This window comes from Lissotriton helveticus, chromosome 3_2, assembly GCF_964261635.1.
Source record: "Lissotriton helveticus chromosome 3_2, aLisHel1.1, whole genome shotgun sequence".
NCBI lineage: Eukaryota > Metazoa > Chordata > Amphibia > Caudata > Salamandridae > Lissotriton > Lissotriton helveticus.
Genome location: NC_136062.1, coordinates 46,683,511 through 46,702,954, shown reverse-complemented (window position 1 = coordinate 46,702,954; position 19,444 = coordinate 46,683,511).

Here is a 19,444-nt window from a genome sequence, read left to right as displayed (position 1 = left end):
GTTCACAAATGTTAGCTCTACCGCTGGCCGCTACACCATATACGGTAATCTCAGCTAATGTTCCAGTTCCTTCTTCAGGGAAAAATGAAACATTGTTTCCTTTATGGTACAAAGCCATACACTACTTAGGAAGCAGGACAAAACTGACTAATGTAATATAGAAATTAGGTCATCTTGTACAAGAGTCACAGATTTATAATTTATCCTTACGTCCAATCAGGATACATAAATTTAGGGCTGCCTGTTCCTTAAGGGAAGGGGGCAGTAACATGACAAACTGCAGGTGACACACTTTGATCCTGTATATCTCTTTTATTTTTCTTCAATACCATTATAGCCAAAATAGACATGCACCGGCGAAGTGTTGTCTCTTATGTTCACAGCATAAATATATCATATCTGTGAAATTTAGTATCAGAGCAAATCCACCCAACTGTTGTGCAGCGATATGCATCGTCATGAAAAATCCCTTCACAACACAGGGGAACTTATAATAGTATCAGAAGCAACAACATAAAACAAAAACATGCATAAAATAAAAAACGCACATGTCAAGCCATCAGATATACTTGCTGTATATCAAGCACAAAAAGCATAGACAAAACAATAGCATATGTGAATGAGTGGTGACGCACACACTTCATGTTATGTACTTTATGCACTGTGAACCTGCAGGCCAAAACCCAATATTCGGGCCTGCTTAATTTGTCAGGTTTAAAATCAAAATTACACTTTTTTTTCCCTTTCCTTACCTTCCTTTTGACAGCTGGTCACCAGTTAGTGGTGATCGGTTGTCAATACAATCTACTGTGTCACTTCTGACATACAGGACCAGCAAGAACAATTCATGATAGGACCAAATACACAAACATAAAAAACACATGAACATTTCTTTCCAAAGGAGTTACGCAAAAACACATCTTGTTTCAACCAACCAAACTCACGTGTCTTGTTAGCTTTAAAATCACCCAGAGCAATCCATGAATGATCTGTGGGCAGAAGCAAAAAAATTAAAAAAAATACACAACACGCAAAAGAGAGACATTTCTCATAACAAACAAATATCCTTTATAACTTTTAATCAGAAGACAAAACATGATACACATGTAACAAACACAAAAATACATTTCCATTACTTAACTGTTACCATCATGTCAGTCAGCTTGCAACATTAAGCCACCTTAATTTTAACATTCTAAAAGTAAAATTGTTTCACTGACACTCCATGTTAGCTTTGCGCCACAATTTCCATTGTGAAAAATAATTCTTAATTGGCAAATCGTTCTCACTTAGGCATGTAGCCTTCAAAATTTTAATAAAGAGCTTCGTCTTATTTTCTGTCTAAGACTTAATGCACTTCATTTTCTGTCAAATAAAAGCAACTAGCGGACATTGTTTTTCCAGAGCAGAGATACAAATGTATCAGTTCTGCAGAGCATTTAGCATGATGTTGGGACTTTCAAAGAAACCCTTTTTTCATATTTTCCCTTTGGAATTAAGTTCTGTAATTTATTGATGTTCTTATGGAAAATCCAGAAACCCCCCTTTTAGAGGCGCGTTTAGCAAGGTCATTCTGCACTTCACAGAGACAAGGCCCTAATTTACAAGGTCACGGATGTCAACATGACAGCCTCCTTCCATTGTTTACAGTGAAGCTAAAGATAGCACCTCAGCGCGACTTGAGCCAGCCTCTGCAGCTCTACTAGCCCCCAGCTTCTGTTCACTCTGAAACTGCCAAAGGCAAAAGGCCTTCCTAATTCCTCCTAACCTGCAATAATTCACTCTATTTTGAAAAAGAATTTCTCCTTTTTAGGGGCTAAAAAAATTATCTCCATTCTCAGATTATTAAACAACATTTTCTGTGAATAATTCACAGAACCTAATAACACATACCAGCTTTTAGAACAAATGCTTGTTTGCAATGGTACTCATTTCATCAACCTTAAATGGATGAAGGTCTCAGTAGGTCCAGCTCAAGTTAAAACCTTCCACCCTGATATTAAACTCAAACCTCTGCACCGGGCACATTGGCTCACTGAGCCATTTAAAAGCAAACCCAAATGGGAACAACCTGCAAATTTGTATTATACCTAAATGTATGCATTTACTGAAGCCTAAAGCACTTTAAAGCTATTATAGATGCTCCCACCATTTGGGATGGCTGTGAGGCCTTGGATTTCAACCTCCAGCTCTCCCCCCATTTCACATTGGGTGGTTCCTTAATATACCACCCACCGGGCTCAGCGGGCGTATTTCTGGATGCTTGTGGGGATGCCATTACGGACAGAGTCTTAAGGTTTTCCAACTATCTCCTCCTGGGGGATCTGAATTTACATCTTGACTCTGGGGAGTCGACCGATTCCATTGTATTTATGGATAACCTCCAGTTGGCAATGCTCTCTCAATGGGTGACGGATCCGACCCAGAAGGGGGGGTCATATTTTGGATCCTATCTGCTCCAACTTCCCGTTGCAAGTCAGCAAGCCGTGCCCGATCACTTGGTCTGATCACTTCCCGATATTTTTTTCTTGGCGAGCCCCACGCCAGCACATATTAGCTCAGGGCCATCGCACTCCCACAGCCAGGAAGCTGGATGCTGCTCTCCTAGGTGGTCACCTGGCGGCCTCACGCCCTACCCTCTTGGGCACCCTTCAGGACAATGTCACTTCATTCTCAAGCTGGATTAGCGATGCCGTTACGACCCTTGCTCCACCGGGTTCCGGTAAACTGGGGAGGGAGACACCCTCCAAGCCTTTGTTTACCTCGGAGCTGAAGGCTCTCAAGCATGACTGCAAGGTTTTGGAGAGAGCTTGGCGGGTCAGCAGCTACAGTCCTATCGCCAAACAGGCGCTCAGAGTTAAACAGAAAATGTACTACCTAGCCATTGCTACGGCAAAAAGCAAGCATTTTGCCACTCGCATCGATCGGGCGAATAATAATGCTAAAGAAATCTTTGCAATTGTGCAGAGTTTTGTTATGCCACGTGCCCAGGAGGTGGTGGCCCCTCCCTCGGATAATTGGTGTAACATCCTGTCCAATCATTTTAGGTTAAAAATCAGTGATATCCAAGCTTCTTTCCCGAAAAATTCTAATTCCATCTTGACTACCCGACTGTATGTTCCGGAGAGGGATCCGGGTCATTCCTTTTCGGCGTTCTGTCCTATAGACCTTTTGGTCTCTCGCAGAATCCTTGGAGCACTGAAATCTGGCTCCCCGAAGGACCCCTGGCGGCCAGGCTGTTGGCCAAATTGGCAGACACGATCAACCCGGAAGTCAATATCTTGATTAACCAGTCGCTTCGGGAGGCATGTGTCCCGTGTTCTTGGAAGCAGGCACTTCTACTTCCCCTGCTCAAGAAGCCTACCCTTGATCCGGCCCTCCCGGCCAATTACCGACCCATTTCTCTCCTGCCTAGTTTGGCCAAGGTTTGCGAAAAGGTAGTTATCTCGCAGCTCACCAATTTTGTGGAGAAGGTGGGTTTGCTCCACCCTGCGCAATCGGGGTTCCGTGCCTCCTATAGCACGGAGTCAGCACTGTTGGAGGTGGCGGAAGCTATCCGTGACTGTTTGGATGCCGGCGGGAGAGCAGCTCTGGTGATGCTGGACCTCTCGGCGGCATTTGATACGGTTCCCCACTCTCTCCTCCTCGAGCGGCTCAATGCCATTGGCATTGTTGGCACTGCCTGGAGTTGGCTCAGATCTTTTCTGGTAGACAGGTCACAACAGGTCTGGCTGCCCCCATGCGCCTCGGAACCCACTCCTCTCTCCACTGGCATCCCGCAGGGTTCCTCCCTTAGCCCCCTCTTGTTTAACATCTACATGACTGCCCTGGTTTACCTGGCGGAGTCATTGGGGGCTAAGGTGATGGCTTATGCGGACGATACGCAGTTACTGTTCACCTGGAGAAGGGGTGAGGACTCGGTCAGCATCGTGCAGCGATGTCTCTCTTCTGTGTTTCATTGGCTGTCCAATGCACAGCTTAAGTGCAATGAAGAGAAATGTGAGGTGCTCTTGTTTGGCCGGTTCCCTGCGGACTTTAGAGTCACCCTCTGGCCATCTGACTTTCCGCCCCCCCAGTCTGACAAGGGTCTAGCAAAAAATCTTGGGGTCTGGTTTGAGGAGAACCTTAATTTTGCGACTCACGTTAAGAAACTTACAGGGACCTGCTTTGGCATCTTAAAACGCTGCGAAAATTTCTCCCTCTCCTGCCAGCTGGTGCCAAAGAAACGGTTGTCCGGGCACTTATTCTCTCCCGGCTCGACTATTCTAATGCTCTCCTGGTGGGATGTCCGGGGTATCTTACCAGAAAGTTGCAGGTAGTCCAAAATGTGGCAGCGAAACTTCTGCTGGGACTCTCTCCCAGGCAGTGTGTGCAGGCCCATCTCCGCCTCCTACACTGGCTCCCAGTTGAGTCTCGGTTTAAATTTAAAATGTTGTCCATTGTCCAACGGGCTTTGTATGGGCTGGGCCCACTCTACCTTTGCCTTCTACACGCCCTCTAGACAATTGCGTTCGTCGGAACAATTCCTTATACAGACTCCCCGGTTCAAACGCCATCGGCTGGGTGGCTGTTCCTTCACTCGTAAAGCTGGCTTAGCCTGGAATGAGCTCCCTCTTGCCCTCAGGATGGTTTCTGACCCGGCAGTTTTTAAGAAGAAACTGAAAACGCTGTTGTTCTGATGCCTTTTTTCCCCTCCTGACGTTCTGATTCTTCAGCTGGTTCTGTGGTAGGCTTTTTTTTGGTAGCAGCGCCGGGATACTCTTAGTAGCTGTGCGCTCTATAAAACTAGTATAACATAACATAACATAACATGAATGCTGTTTAAATAGTCTATTTTACCCAAATTCCACTTTGATATTTGGGGCACTTAAAAATAAATATCCTATAATTGTGATACATATTAATCATCCTCAGAATGTTCTTTACAAATTGCAGAGATTGGACATTAGACATATCTCATGCAAATCCTGAGAAAAATTAGTTTTTCACGCCTGCGCCAAGTGAAATTCTATATGCTAATGTCCTCATTATGCAGTATAACATAACTTAAATTAAATTATAATGCTACGAGGTCACAGTATAAGTATTAAGCTTCTAGACTAGTAAAAAACGAATTTTGAAGCACTTATTATTAATATTTATTTTGCATAATTAATAATTATTTTTAATAAACCCAATCATTTTTGATAATTCCACATATTGAGGTTCTGTAATTCCTCGAGTCTGACTTCATTTTTTTTGTTCTGTGCCACCATTTTTCGCCGCCCCCATTCAGGCCTGCAAAGATAGCCTGGCGAACAAGGTGGCCTGGCCTCCATAGTTCATGTATACATTAACTAGGTTTACTCTGAAATGAACTGTAAGAAACTGACCTCTTCACCTGAAACTGATCTCGCAAAGCCAATTTCCCTGATTGATCCCTATCTGAGATTGCCAATCAATGTTCAGGACATCGTTAACTTTTTTGTTTCCTTGCACATGCCTTATCTTGTTCAGCATCTGTTACTGTTTCTTTTTTTTTTTTAATGTTTCTTCATTACATGGGTTAATTATTATTTAGTAACAGAACCAAGAATATGCTTACAGAAATGCTTAAAGAGAGGAAAACCCTTAATTGAAATGTCTTCCTATAATACAAAATAATGAACCTTATGTTTGTAACCTTTTCAAAAGAACATTCTGAAATGCAAAGATTCACCCGTGCTACTGAGGGCAAAGTCCTGGCTGAGTAAATATTCCTGTTTATTTAGCTTGTCTCTCAGTGTTTGTAACATGAGCACGGTGGCAGTCTTTTTCAAACTAAAACATATCAATGCGTGTTCTATAATATGCGGTTGAGTTCAGCAAAAATGTACTTCAGCTGAAGTGTTTGCCTCCTAATATCTAATACAATGTATGTAAGTAAAAAATACTATAAGTTTATTTTTCTACAAAACACACAATTTCGTTTTTGAGGCTTTTTTATTCCTAGTGAATGTGAATTTAAATTTTAGTTTTTAAGCATTTAGACATTTTGCTTAATATCAAGAAAAACCATGAACAGACATTGAGCTCATTTCAGACATAAACAGAAATGGGTCAAACACTCAGGACACACAATACGGTGCGCTTTAGCCATTTATTTCGTAAATAGCGCCATCACTATTCACTTACAGAAGTTGCACTAATGGGAAAACCACATAGACATTTAAACACACATTTAACCCACATATCAATACTCAGGACAGTAACAAAGGACAGCCCACAGACTGTACTTAAACCAAACCATTTGTAAATACTAGTTGTAAGTCATATTTACAAGAAGCGCTTCTCAATAGTGTTCCAAAAAACTGCAAAACAGCCAAACAGACTGATATATGTCCAAGAAGCGAAAATACACTCAATTCACTAGCTTTGGCTAGCAGAACACCAAAAATCGCTCTGCATATCTTCATTCATAAAATTGCACAGAACAAAGGATCCTTGTATTATGTCCATATTTTAATTCCCTGGGGATACGGAATCACCAAGGAACAAATATGTTTGTATACCTAAACCTATTTAGGTATTCCCTCTAGGGGAGCCAGCTAATTAATTTCACATCACACTGTGGTACCGCCAAGAAATAGCAACACATTCTTCGATGTGAGCTTTGAAAACAGGCATGCCAAAAATACTGCAGAATATGCAAGTATTATAATCAAAGTAGTGCTTAAGGTACTCTCCGTACGTTGCACCGTTCAACAAAACCAGATAGAGAAAAATCTCCTCATTACCTGCCTACACAAATTGCAATTTGCATATCAAATACATATCCAAAGTTGGCCAACACAAATTCCAAAATTCCAAAGCTACAGTAAGCGTTACTAAACTACCTTACTCTTACCAATCAAAAGGTTGTCCAAATTCTAACTGCCAATTTCTAAATGACCTAACGGTCCTTTTTTTTTTTTAGAATACTCACGGCAAAAAGGTTCTCAGTCAGGAATGACATCATGTGGAAGATCAAAATCAGGAAGATCAGAAATATACTGGGCTGCAGAGACAACGAATCCCCAGAATTTCCGTGCTCAGAGTACTTTCTTAGTAGAATCCTGGCATGTCCTCCTCAGTAGATTTCAGTCTCCTGACAAGATCACTGCTTCAGAAAGTCACTTCTCTGATGAAGCCCACGTTGGCCGCGCCAATTGAAGAACTCAAATCGTCATTCTCAGGGGTCTCACTAATACAAAGAACTTGTCATAGAAGCTGGAATATAAAAGACATCTTTATTCAACTTAAATAAGTGAGACTACGTCAGACAGAAGCCTTGGCAACTGAATGAGGCAGTCTAAAGAATACAGAACACTGGGGTCTTATATATGTGAGGGTTACAAACTCAGCATAAAAATAAGGGGCAGTCCTAGCTTTTGCAAGTATGCAAAATGCCTAATATGGACTTACAAGATCTGCAAAATATTAGCCAATAGGAAAACATTCAAAACAAGGCATCATGTAACCAGAATGTCCCCCTTGAGTCGTGTTTCTGCCCAACCCATAAGTCAATCAATTACAGCACCTATAGGTCAATCAGTAATGGCAGGACATGTCTGTATGCAGTTAGTCCAGCTGGTTTCAAAACAAGGACGGAGGGGGTTTTCAACATGTTGCAGTCCAAAGGGCAGAGACACTTCATGAATAGAGCAGCCTGTGTAAAGGCAACACAAAATGACGACAAATGTAAGATGGAGTCAAAATTAAAGAACCTCAGCTTCTTGCCCGTCGTCGTCCTCTAGCAAGCTGCCCTAAGTGGTCCTAGGGGATAGGGGAGCTATTCATTAATTACCTGTATGTGTGGGTGGTTGTCTTCTTAGGGATAGGGTCTAGCAACAGTCGGTCTTCTAATGGGGAGTACTCAGGTAGTGACTCCCCGTCCGGGATATGGCATTTCAGGCCACGTCTTAAGTGTAGGTATCTGTACTGTTCCTTGTCCGCCAGTTGATATTCAGTTTGTAAGTCCTTAATGGTCATCATTGCCCCCTTACACCATACGTACCCAAGAGTATCTATGCCTATGAGGTTGCAACTGCAGAACGCCCTGTAGGCGAACAACCTCTCGAAGAGCACCACTGTGCCACAGTGGGGTTTGCAGGGACAATCTGGCCTTCCAGCCAGTGATTTGGGGCCACCCTGCCATGCTCCTACCACCACTTGGGTGTGGGTGGGGAGTGATTTACCCCGCTTCCTTGGTATAATGCCGCCAGGTGCCCATGGGTTCCATTGCCTGACGGTCTACCAGGTATGCCGGTTCAGAGCGGGGTGCAAAGACCCAGCCATTTATATTAATGAGCTGGGTTGCCAGGTAATAGTTTCAGATATCTGGGACAGCTAGTCCACCCTCGAACACCCCCCGTTGGGGTTTGCTTGAGCGCAATTTGTGGTACACCTCCCCCCATAACAAGTTATGCTGCTCCCTTTCAATAGCTTGGAAAAAGGCATCCAGGATCTTATGTGGTGTGCTTTGTAATGAATAGAGTAGTCGCAGGAGGGCCATCATTTTGAACAGCACTGCCCTACCCATAAGAGTGATAGAAAGTTGGCGCCAATGAGCAGTGTCTCCGCAAAGTCTCGTCAGTTGTGTGTAAACATGCAGATTGAGGAATTCCTTGGCTGGATTTGTTATCCATATTCCCAGATGTTTAAATTTGTCATGTTGTGTTAGGGCCACACAGTCCGATGTGAGTAGGGGTAGCGTTCCAGGATGGCTGAAAATGAGGGATTTGTCCCAGTTAATCTGGTAGCCTGAGTATGTACCGAAGAGCCGGACTATGTTGATACGTCTGTGGAATGTTTGCTGCGGTCTACTTGCATAGAGCAGTATGTCATCTGCGTACAGCGAGATTTGCTCCTCCCATTCCCCCCTATGTCTATGCTTCTGACTATTGGGTCCCCTCTAATCCATGCCGTGAGTGGCTAGAGTTCCAGCGCGAATAGCATGGGAGAAAGTGGGCACCCTTGATGTGTGGCCATGTGGAGTGCAAAGGATCTGGAGATGGATCCGTTTACACGGACGCGGGGTCAAGGATCCCGGTAAAGGAGGCAAACCCATGTGCATAAACGTGAGCCTAGACTGAGCCTGGACAGGACTGCCTGGAATTATGGCCATTCAATGCTGCCAAACGCCATGCGTGCGTCCAGCGATAGTAGAGCCATGGATTCGCTTGACTTGGCTGCCGTAGTGTGCATCACCACGTAGAGGCATCTGTGGTTTAAACTGGTACTGCGCTGAGGCATAAACCTGGTTTGGTCGGGATGGTTAATGGTGAAGATTATGGGTGCAAGCCGGTTTGCCAGCACCTTTGCCAGCACTCTCGATTCAAAGTTAAGTAGGGAAATGGGCAGATAAGAGCTACAGAGCTCCATGGGTCTGTTCTTTTTCAGAACAACCACTATTGTGGTAAGTCTCAAATCTGCAGGAAGGCAACCGTCCTGCAGTGCCGTGGTGAACATTTCCAACATTGGCTTCGCCACTCCGGTTGCCACACATTTAAAGATTTTAGCGGGGAGCCTGTTTGGGCCTCCCGCCTTCCTGGATTGTAAGTCCCTGATGGCCCCTTCTACCTCCTCTACCATCAGGTCTTGGTCAGTGTCTTCCTTGTCTTACTGTGACAAAGTTGATAAGGATAGGTCCAAGAGCAGCTCAGTAGACTCGTCCATTGATCTGTTAGTCATTGACTGGTATGTTGTCTCAGAATGGGACGCAAATGCCTCTGTCTGTTCCAGATCTAAGTGTCACCCCATTACTTGTTTAAATTTCCGCAACCCAGTTTCACTCTTGTCTCTCTAACCAAGCAATTAACTTATTGGCCTCATCCCCTATGTCATACAGTCGTCTCTGTGTGGTCAGTGCATGTTGTCTCGCCGCATCTTCCCCCAGGTCCCTCAGCTCCTTTTGCCTAAGGCGCTCCCTTGTGAGCAACTTTGGCATGCCCCCGGAGTTTCCTGGTGTGATTGCCGCTTCAAGGCGGCAATCTCACTCTCAATTCATCGCACTTGGAGCATCTCTGCTTCCTAAGCCCCTCCACCGCTGCCTGGACATACTCTCTGCCCACTACTTTGTATCCTTTCCAGAGTGTACAGTGTGAGGCCACAGACCCCACGTTTTCGGCAAAGTATTGTTGAGTGCGCTTTCTGAATATTATCTTGGACATCTCTGTCCTTAAAGTGCCACGGATCTATACGGGGAGGAAGGATGTGGTCCCTGGTTGGGCCATGTAACAGGATCACTACCGGTGAATGGTCAGATATGCCCCAGGCCTTGTAATGGCCCCACGAAAGTGTCCAGCTTGTATGCACTGTGTAAAGATGTAGTCAAGCCGTGCCCCGCTGCTGTGTGCTGCGGATTTATGTGTATATTGTCTGCAAGTGGGTTGTGAACTCTCCATAGGTCCGACAGGCCCATTGCGGTTGTGAAGGCCTGCAGGGGTCCCACCTCCCCTGCTCGAGTTTGCCGAGTTGTTCTGTCCAAATCCTGGGACATCACTGCATTCATGTCCCCGCCCAGTAGAAGCCCGCCAGGGAGCATGACTAGTAGTGTGTTACTTAACTCAGGGAAGGTTCCAGTGTGCAGTCTTGGTGGAATGTATGTGGAGCATAGGTTTAAGTTTCAGCTCTCCCACATCCCTGCCATAGCCACAAACCTCCCCAGTGGGTTCCGCCAGATTCGGCCCGGTATAAAGGGCATTGCATTCTTAACAAGGTTCTCCACCCCCCTGGAGTCGGATGATTGTGGTGGCCTCGCAAATGGGTATCCTGGAGAAGGACGAGATCCGGGGAGTGTCTGCGTAAATATTGCAAGACCATAGTCCGCTTGATCTTGTCTCCTAGCCCATTTACATTCCACCATAGAATTTTCATTGTTGACGTGGGTTGGGCAGCCATAGTTGTGTATGGGTACAACCACCCTCTCTCCCTCAGAGCCCTCCCTAACCCACACTCCCTTAGAAGCAGCTTTCTATGTCTTGCCGAGGCGGTGAATCTTTGGTTGGATCATAAAAAATATCAAAGGTCATGTGTGACATTGAACTTTTTAAACTCAAACCCCACAAACCGCCCCACCCTGCTGACCTGCACTGTAGGTTTAAAACAACCCACTTCCTCAATTTGCAGAGCACCTGTCGCCCAAATCAAACAATTGAACTATAACCTGGGGTTGGGCGGTGCCGCCGTTCATAATCCGGCAGCGACCCTTCCGAGTTCCGTGCCTTGTCTGTTTAAGTGTGTGTCTTTTAGCAAAACATGGTAATACACCCCTTTTCAGTGTGTTTCATACCTGCTGGAGGGATCTCTGTTACTCGTAGCAGACTACAGTTTCTTTGTCAGATGCAGTCTCAAACTTTGCAGAACCTGATCAGGGGGTTCAGGCCCAGCCACTGAGCCTCCAGTTTTGTGATCTGAGTGGAGATTCCGAGGCGGGCCATCTCTCTGTTCCACTCATTGGCGATTGTGACCCTGTTGCGCTGGTCAAGTGGTCCTAGGCCCTCTCTCGAGCCAGTCCCACACTTCTTCTGGTGATGCAAAGTACCATGTTTTACCATTGTCTAACACACTCGATTTAGCTGGGAATAGCATTGCATATTGGAGGTTTTCGGTCTGTAGTGTCCGTTTAACCTCATCGAAGATTCGTCGCTGTCATTGGACCATGAGGGTAGATATGTTTTCATAAAGCAGATCACCTTTTGTACGGGTGGCCTGTAGGATGGCGTCTCAGTCCCGGAAGTTGAGCATCTATGCAATAATGTTTTGTGGGAGGGCCCCAGGTATCGGCTGTGGCACCAACGCTCTGTGTGCCCTTTCCACCGAGAAGTAGTTTGACAAGTGTTTGGGCTGAAGGTCCTTAAGTGTGAGTTCTTCCAGAAATATGTCCATTCTGGAGCCCTCCGCCCCTTTGGGCACCCCCACCACTCTAATGTTGTTCCCCCGAGCTCGCCCCTCCTGGTCTTCCAGCTTTGCTGCCATACTCTTACATTGGTGCGTGAGCTGTATTTTATTGTCCATTCTCTTGGCGGCGGTTTGTAATTCACCTATGTTAGTTTCAGCAGTGGCAACTCTTTCAGAATTCTTATTCATATCTGCCCTCAGTAGGTTGACTTCAATCGTAACTTTATCTATTTTGGACTCTAGGTTTGTGCCCGGTCCCTAAATGGCTGCCATAATCGCCTCTGGTGAGGGTTCAGCCGTTTCTAGATTCCCCTGCGATGTTGCGCCTTCTGCCATTGTTGTCCTGGGCACTGCATATTTATTAAATTTATTAGACTTCAGTGGGGGGCCCACCTTGGGTCGCATTATATGGCTTTTCTCAATTGATTATAGGAGGGCAACAGGTCATGTCCCAGTGCAGCATCCACACAGCATGCCCCCCCTGGTTGTAGATTCAATGGGGAATGGTGAGTGGACCCCTTTGTTCGGTCAAAGAGGTACCAGATCCGTCTAAGCCAGCCCCCCCTGCTGTGTCCAACAACGTCAATTATTTTAGGAGTAAGAGGGGGGGTTACGGGTATTGCTGATTTCTGGCCCAATCTTGACCAGATACCCCTCTTGGGTTAGGTCCACACTCTGGGGTCCCAGTCTGGGTCAAGGCAGCCGGTCTCCCGGGGAGGGGAGGTCAGCTGAGTAATCCGAAAGAACAGTCCAGGAGACCAGAGTGCACTTTCCGCTCAGGGGCCGCAGTTTGCTGCCACTCCCTGTGTATGCCGCGGTTCTGATGTCTCTCATGATCAGGCCTTCCCTCGCCCTCTCAAGCATCGATCCCAGGGTCCCGGCTCAGCAGTCTTACTCTCGTCTTTGCTTGTCTCCACAGCACTGCGGCTACCTTACAGCCTCGTCGCACACCACTGATACAGAGGCGGGGATCCCTGCCCAGGGTCTTAAGTTGGGCAGCTCCTCTGCAGGGCCTCAGCTCCATTCTTTTGCATCGATCTCGAGGGTCTAGCCCAACACCCTCAGTGTCTGCTAAAAGCACCACACCAGCCCACAGCTTTCCATTGCTGCCGGAGACGGGGGATCTCTGCACTCGGGGCTCGAGCCTGGCGACACACTGGCCCAGCAGACCCCGGCTCCATAAGGCATCCCAGGGTGCTGTAGTGTTTTCTTTTTTTACCTCAGGGGTTGCTTGTTGCGCTCCTGAACACCCCAATGTTCCCAATTTGTCTGGATCAGGCGGATAACGGCCGGATCAAGTCCGGAAAGGGAAGGCCACCGTGGAGCTCCTCTACTGTGCCAAGCCAAGCCCCTATATGCTGCCTTTTATACTAAAAAGAATTGAGCTGTTAATTTTACTTGGGTTAGGCACAGTCAGGTGTTTTTTCTTTAAGCAGGGACAGGTAAAAAGTGCTGCTCACCATAGGAATAAAAGAAATATAAAAGCAAGAGCTGGTCAGGCATGTTATATTTAATTACCACATTTACAATAAAGCCCGCTCCAACAGAGCCTTTCATTGGCGCGCGCTACACAAATAACTGGAAAAATATTTCGCTCATTACACTATCACGAAAAGAGTTTGTAAAATGTTTGCCATGACTACTTCATATAGGAAAATCATAGAGAGTATATTTAAAGTGGCTTCAAGCGGTCTGAGTTTGCCAATGATCTTTGACTCATCAATTCTACCTTAATTAATATTATTGTCAAGTTGGCTCCTTAGTACAGTCTCATTGCATAGGTTTTTAACCGCATGCGCGCGGCGGCTTTTCCCGCTGTACGCGGCGTTTTTTAAAAACGCGCGTTACATGACGAGCTCAGCTTGTCATCAGCGTGCGAGCGGCGCAACTCATGACGAGCTGAGCTCGTCGTCAGCGCCGAAGTGGTTAAACCTCATATATAGTACTTTCCAACTGAAAATACCAAGGGTGAATTTATGGAAGAATCTGTTTCCAAAAAAGCTGTACGGACACAATACTACCTCAAGGACTACTCCTGCGTAGGTACTGTCAGTTCACTATAGTACAGTGTCAACATTGCAAATGCGGTTTATTTCCTTCGATGTGAAGTTTGGCCTGTAGAGAAAGGACATCTATTACGGAATACATCAGAAAAACCAGGAGAAGGAATGGCCCGCATTCATGGACATGAATTCAGGAAAATGCCAGGGTGGCAGAAGTGACATCATTCATCCTTTGAGCTTCTAATGATAGAAGGCGGTTTACCTTGTACCAGTCTTAGCCCCTCAACAATCTCCTATTTATGGTTAAGGCACTAGGAGAGGGCTAGAAAATTAACAGGGTTCCTTAAGCTCTAGTTACCTTTTGTTCATGGTGGTACCTACATGAACCCTGAGGAGAAGGTTAGCAATCACAGGAGTAGATCTTGAAGAGGTTGCTTGGCCCAGGATGGGTAATTAGGTTATTAGAAACATGTAAATAAAGGATGGGGATTAGTTGCAACCCTTTTCAACCTTGCTACAAGATGTGATTAGAGTTAATGAATCTACATTTTTAAACTTTGGTTTGATGCCTACACAGCAACCTTGTAATTTCAGGATTGATACTGGCGTGAAGGTGAAAAAACGGGGGACAGTGTTAGACAAAAGACATTGAAGAGCTACTTAAGATATCAATAATGAAAAAATGTACATGTTCTCACTTGCAGCACTGATTGCATCTTTAAAACCCTGTGATCATAATCATGACAGAACAGTAGGTTAGTTTCCCTGGTAATATGTGAAACAAATGATTGGAGGGTCCCCATAATTAAGAAGTGTTAGAAATTGGGTCTCTAGTTCGTAGATGTATGCACCCTGTCCAAGTAGGACCCAAATCCTAGTCCTGGTAAGTCAGATGTACAACCTAAATTAACCTGTGCTCACCCTCTGGTAGCTTGGCACAGAGCACTCAGGCTGAACTTAAGAGGCAATGTGTAAAGTATTTGTGCAACACTTTAATTACAGTAACACAGTGAAAACACCACAAAAAGACTTAACACAAGCTTAGAATAATATAGAGAATATTTGAGTAAAATGACAAAAATCCAAAAAGTAGAATTTGAGATGAATTTTTAAAGAATAAACTGCAATATAGTGCTTGAAAGACAATATCGCTTAAGGGTTACTTGAGGTCACGCTAGACTGGGGTAAATCCAAAGTTCATTTACAAGGCTATGCTCTCGCAACTACAATAAAGTATCACAGAAACAGTACAATGACTAATGAGAATCAAAGAACAGAAGCAGATTCTTTGGTGTGTCTCTCTCCTATCTACCTATATAGAACACGAACACGAAGTCCAGACTAACTTTCAACCCATACTTTTGAGTTGAGCTCTAAGCCCTGAAGAGTCGTGTTGACTCAACTGTACACGACGAAACACGTGTCGGCTTTTTGTGATATTCTTCAAGTCTGGAGAAAATAAACCATCATCTTGCTGTGACTAGGAACACACCAAAGAATCTGCTTCTGTTCTTTGATTCTCATTAGTCATTGTACTGTTTCTGTGATACTTTATTGTAGTTGCGAGAGCATAGCCTTGTAAATGTGTTTAGTCTTCTAACTATTTTAGACGGTTAAGGGTGTTTTTCCGCCTGCTCTTCACGCACTACACATTAACCATTCACATTACACACTGTAACGTAAAACTGAGGCAGTGCGCCCTTGATATCTGAATTTCCTAAAAACCCCTTTTCAGGTCATTTAAATCCAAAGTTCAGGCTGACCGCGATCGAGGGCAGGTCGGCTACTGGACCCATGCAGGATAGAGCAAGCGCTGGAGTTGAAGACTCGATGTGTTGGTTCTGATCCACGCAGTCAGTTAGATGCGTCATGTCAAACCTCGCAGCCAGGTCCTGTGTCGTCGTAGAACCCCTTTCAATGCAGGTGATGCAGCATCATCGAGCCTCACAATTGGGTTCCGTGTCATGGTCGAACGGCTTTTGATGCTGGTGCTGCATCGTTATCTAGCCTCGCAGTTGGGTTCCGCGTCGTCGTCAAGCTGCACAGGGATGTCCTCGAATTGGTGGTGTGTCAGCTTCAAATGTCACTGCATTGGTTCTGATTAGCGCAAAGTCCTCACTGCGTCGATGTTTGTAGAAAAACAACTGCAGAACCCACTTTCAAGACACAGAACTGGATTGGCACCTCTTGGCACAGCAGAACTCATTTTTATTTATTTATTTATTTTATTTAATGCTATTTTATATAGCGCAGACATTACCCAAAGGTGTCAGAATGCTTTACAAAAGAACCAGTTGTGTTACATAAGGACTTTGGATTACATGAGTTACAAAAGAGATACAAACCTAAAAAAATTGCAAATGTACAAGTTGTAAAGTCACTCAAGGAAGAGATACAAACAGATAAACTCTAAAATCACATAGGAATGGTAGTAAGTACAAAGGTCTTCTACATATACTAGTGGTTAGAGTTATATATATACAAATTGCAAATTCACTCTGGATTACATTTTAACAGCGATTAGGCTTGGACAATTATATATTACATATTTACAGGGCAGAAAATTCTTGCCATCGTTCAGCCAGGTGTTCACGTGGTGTTGCATTCAAGGGTGGTGGTCTTGGGTCTGGAGGGATCCCTGGGTTGGAGATGTCCATAGGGGTAGAAGGCCGGATGGTGGTGGGGGAAGCAGCATGCTGGATCCCCGGGCTGATCTTGAGGTCATGCTGGGCTCCATCTTATGGATAGAGGGGCGCGCTCAAGAACAGGCAGAACTGGGCCACGAAGACAGGTCTCCCGCCTGCCTCAAACACCTGCAGTGAGGCCCCGGCAGGCCCGGCGAGCCGAAAACGTGTATAGGCATTGTAAGCGGCGGGTGCCATGTTTAAGTCAGGCAGATCGTATCTGGGCGCCCCCACTGCACTTCTCAGACCCCCAGGCTCCTAAATCTCAATTATGGGTATTTTGCCTCTAGCCTGTCCTCTTCACTAAAAGGGGGGTTGCTCGCGCTGGCAATCTGCAAGCTTCTACCAGCAGCAGTCACGAGGCATCAAGCGGGCGCCAACACCGTCGTTCTGCCGCCCGCACCTCCGGATTCTTCAATTTCTCCTCGCCGCCCTCCACCACTATTCCAAATCTGCAGAGTGGACCCACCTTGCCAGTCGGGGCATCCGGCGGCAGAGACAGCAAATATTCAAGTATATAAAACTCATAGTTGGCAGAGCCCAGCAGCTGAAGCAGGGTTTGATGGCCCTGAGACTTCAAAACAGGAGGCAAGCCAGCAAGCCCTTGGAGACTTGGGGTCAAGGATGTAGAGAGTAGGTCTGGTCCTTCTCACTCGCAGCCAAGAAGCAGCAGGCCAACATAGTAAAGCAGGTAGCAAAGTCACAGCCCCCCCCCCACCCCCAAACACAACATAGCAGCTCTTCTTCTTGGAAGAATATCCTTCATTCCAGCAATGTTTTGCAATCATGGTTGCAGAGGTCCAGTACCCAATTTGGCCCTTGAAGTAGAGAGACTTCGAAGAAGTGCTTTGAAGTGCACAAGGCCCTGCCTTTCCCGGCCTGGCCTGGCCCCAGATTCACTACATGGTGGTATGCAATCCTTTTTGTGGGAACAGGCGCAGCCATATTCAGGTGCAAGTGTCAGCTCCTCTCTCATCCTGCCTCAGGATGACCCATTAACATGTAGATGGTTACTTAGCCACACCTACCCTGCCTTTACGTGCAGCTGTCTGGAGGGAATGTAGGAAGCCAGCTGTCACGCACCTCAGACGTGTAATCCAGGGACAGACAGAAGGCACCATATGGTTTAAGTAAGAAAATGTAAACTTTGTTAAAGTTGCATTTTCAGAACTGCAGTTTAAGACCAAATTCACCATAAGTTGTGTTTTTAAATTGTGAGTCCAGAGACGCCAAATTTGATTTTCCTATCTTGTCCCGTGTTAACTTATGGTAGAGATCGGCCTTGCAGTAGTGAAAAACATATTTAAGAGTAGTTCACTACTAGGACAGGTAAAAATTAAATGTACATGTCCTACTCTTTGAAATACACTGCACCCTGCCATTAGGACCTGCCCAGGACCTACCTTATGGGTGTCTTATATGTAATAAAAAAGGAAAGTTTAAGCCTGGCAAGTAGGGTAACGTTCCACATGCACATTAGCACTGGTTAGCAGTGGTATTCTTTCAGTAAGAACTGGCAAGAGGCGTGTGACTCTCCTATTGATTCACCTCTCACTAACCAGATGGTTAGCAACGGCAGTGGGCAGGGGGCAGAAAAGGATCTGAATTTTTTCAGCAGCCTGCCAATATTCAAATCACATGAGTTATGCAATGAGCCAATAGCAGCTAAGATTGGTTGAGCAAGGTGTTCAAAGTAAACCACGGGATCCTTGTAGGGGTGGGTGGCAAAGAAGATGCTAGGCTCGACCAGATAACTTCAAGGCATTTTACTCCTCGAGATCGAGGTGCAGAAAGGAGCACCAGGGCAGAGCTATCTGTGCCCATGGTAAGAACCAGCGACAACTGAACTCACCAAACATTCACCCGCTCAGTCACACCTATTCCATTCCCCCACTTGCACCAAGCACATTCTTCACACATACACAATCCACGCTCCACGGACAAAGCCAGAAGCTGTCATAAGAACCTCTAGAAGGGGGAGATTAAGCAACTTTAGAAAACAGTTCGGCACCCACTATCACGCCCCTGGGATAAATGAATAGCGACTATAACGACCCGTATATTTAGATCTGTTAATAAGCGGTAGTACTACAGTAACAGGATGAAGAGGCTAAAATATACTCGTAGGACAGTGACCATTCGTTCTGTCGACAGTTGATTTGGTTCCTGGACAATAACAATATGTTGACAATGTATGTGGGTATTCTACTTCCGGTAGTGTCTCTTGCCACTGACAGTGGGTCCACACCACTTTTTTGCACTCAAAAGTGATACTTAGGAGCTCACACATCATCATTTACAAGTGAAAATTCAGTAATGAACAAAATGTGAATTTACAATATTAAATGAATGTGCTCCGACTTAAAATCCACTATTATCGACGAGCTTTCAATTTTAGATCTTGACATCTACTCGCAGGTGAGGGTTGCAGGGTATTCCAGTGAAGGGACACAGGCCGAGATGTGTGAACACTGACAAACGTGCAGGTTTGTAGATATGTATACACTTTTGGCAAGAAAAATACAGCACTGGACATACTCAGGGCAGGATAAATGCCTATGGAAGGGAGAATGGAGTTGAACCAATGATAAGGAAATATTTCCTCTTAGGAAGTTTAAAAGTGCAAATGCACATATGCGTTTCATTTACTCATACTCAAGTGTAGATTGACTATACGTCCATATGAAGTAAAATGTTTATCCATTTAAATAGTATAGACAATCTTTGACAGTCACATGTTCACACGAGTAGTCCTGGAATTTGCTGCGAATTCCACGAATTTGGAAATTTGTACAAGTAGCATTTGCATGTCTACGAGTGTACTTTTCTGATTTGCCAGCAGGGACGTTTGTGAATTGG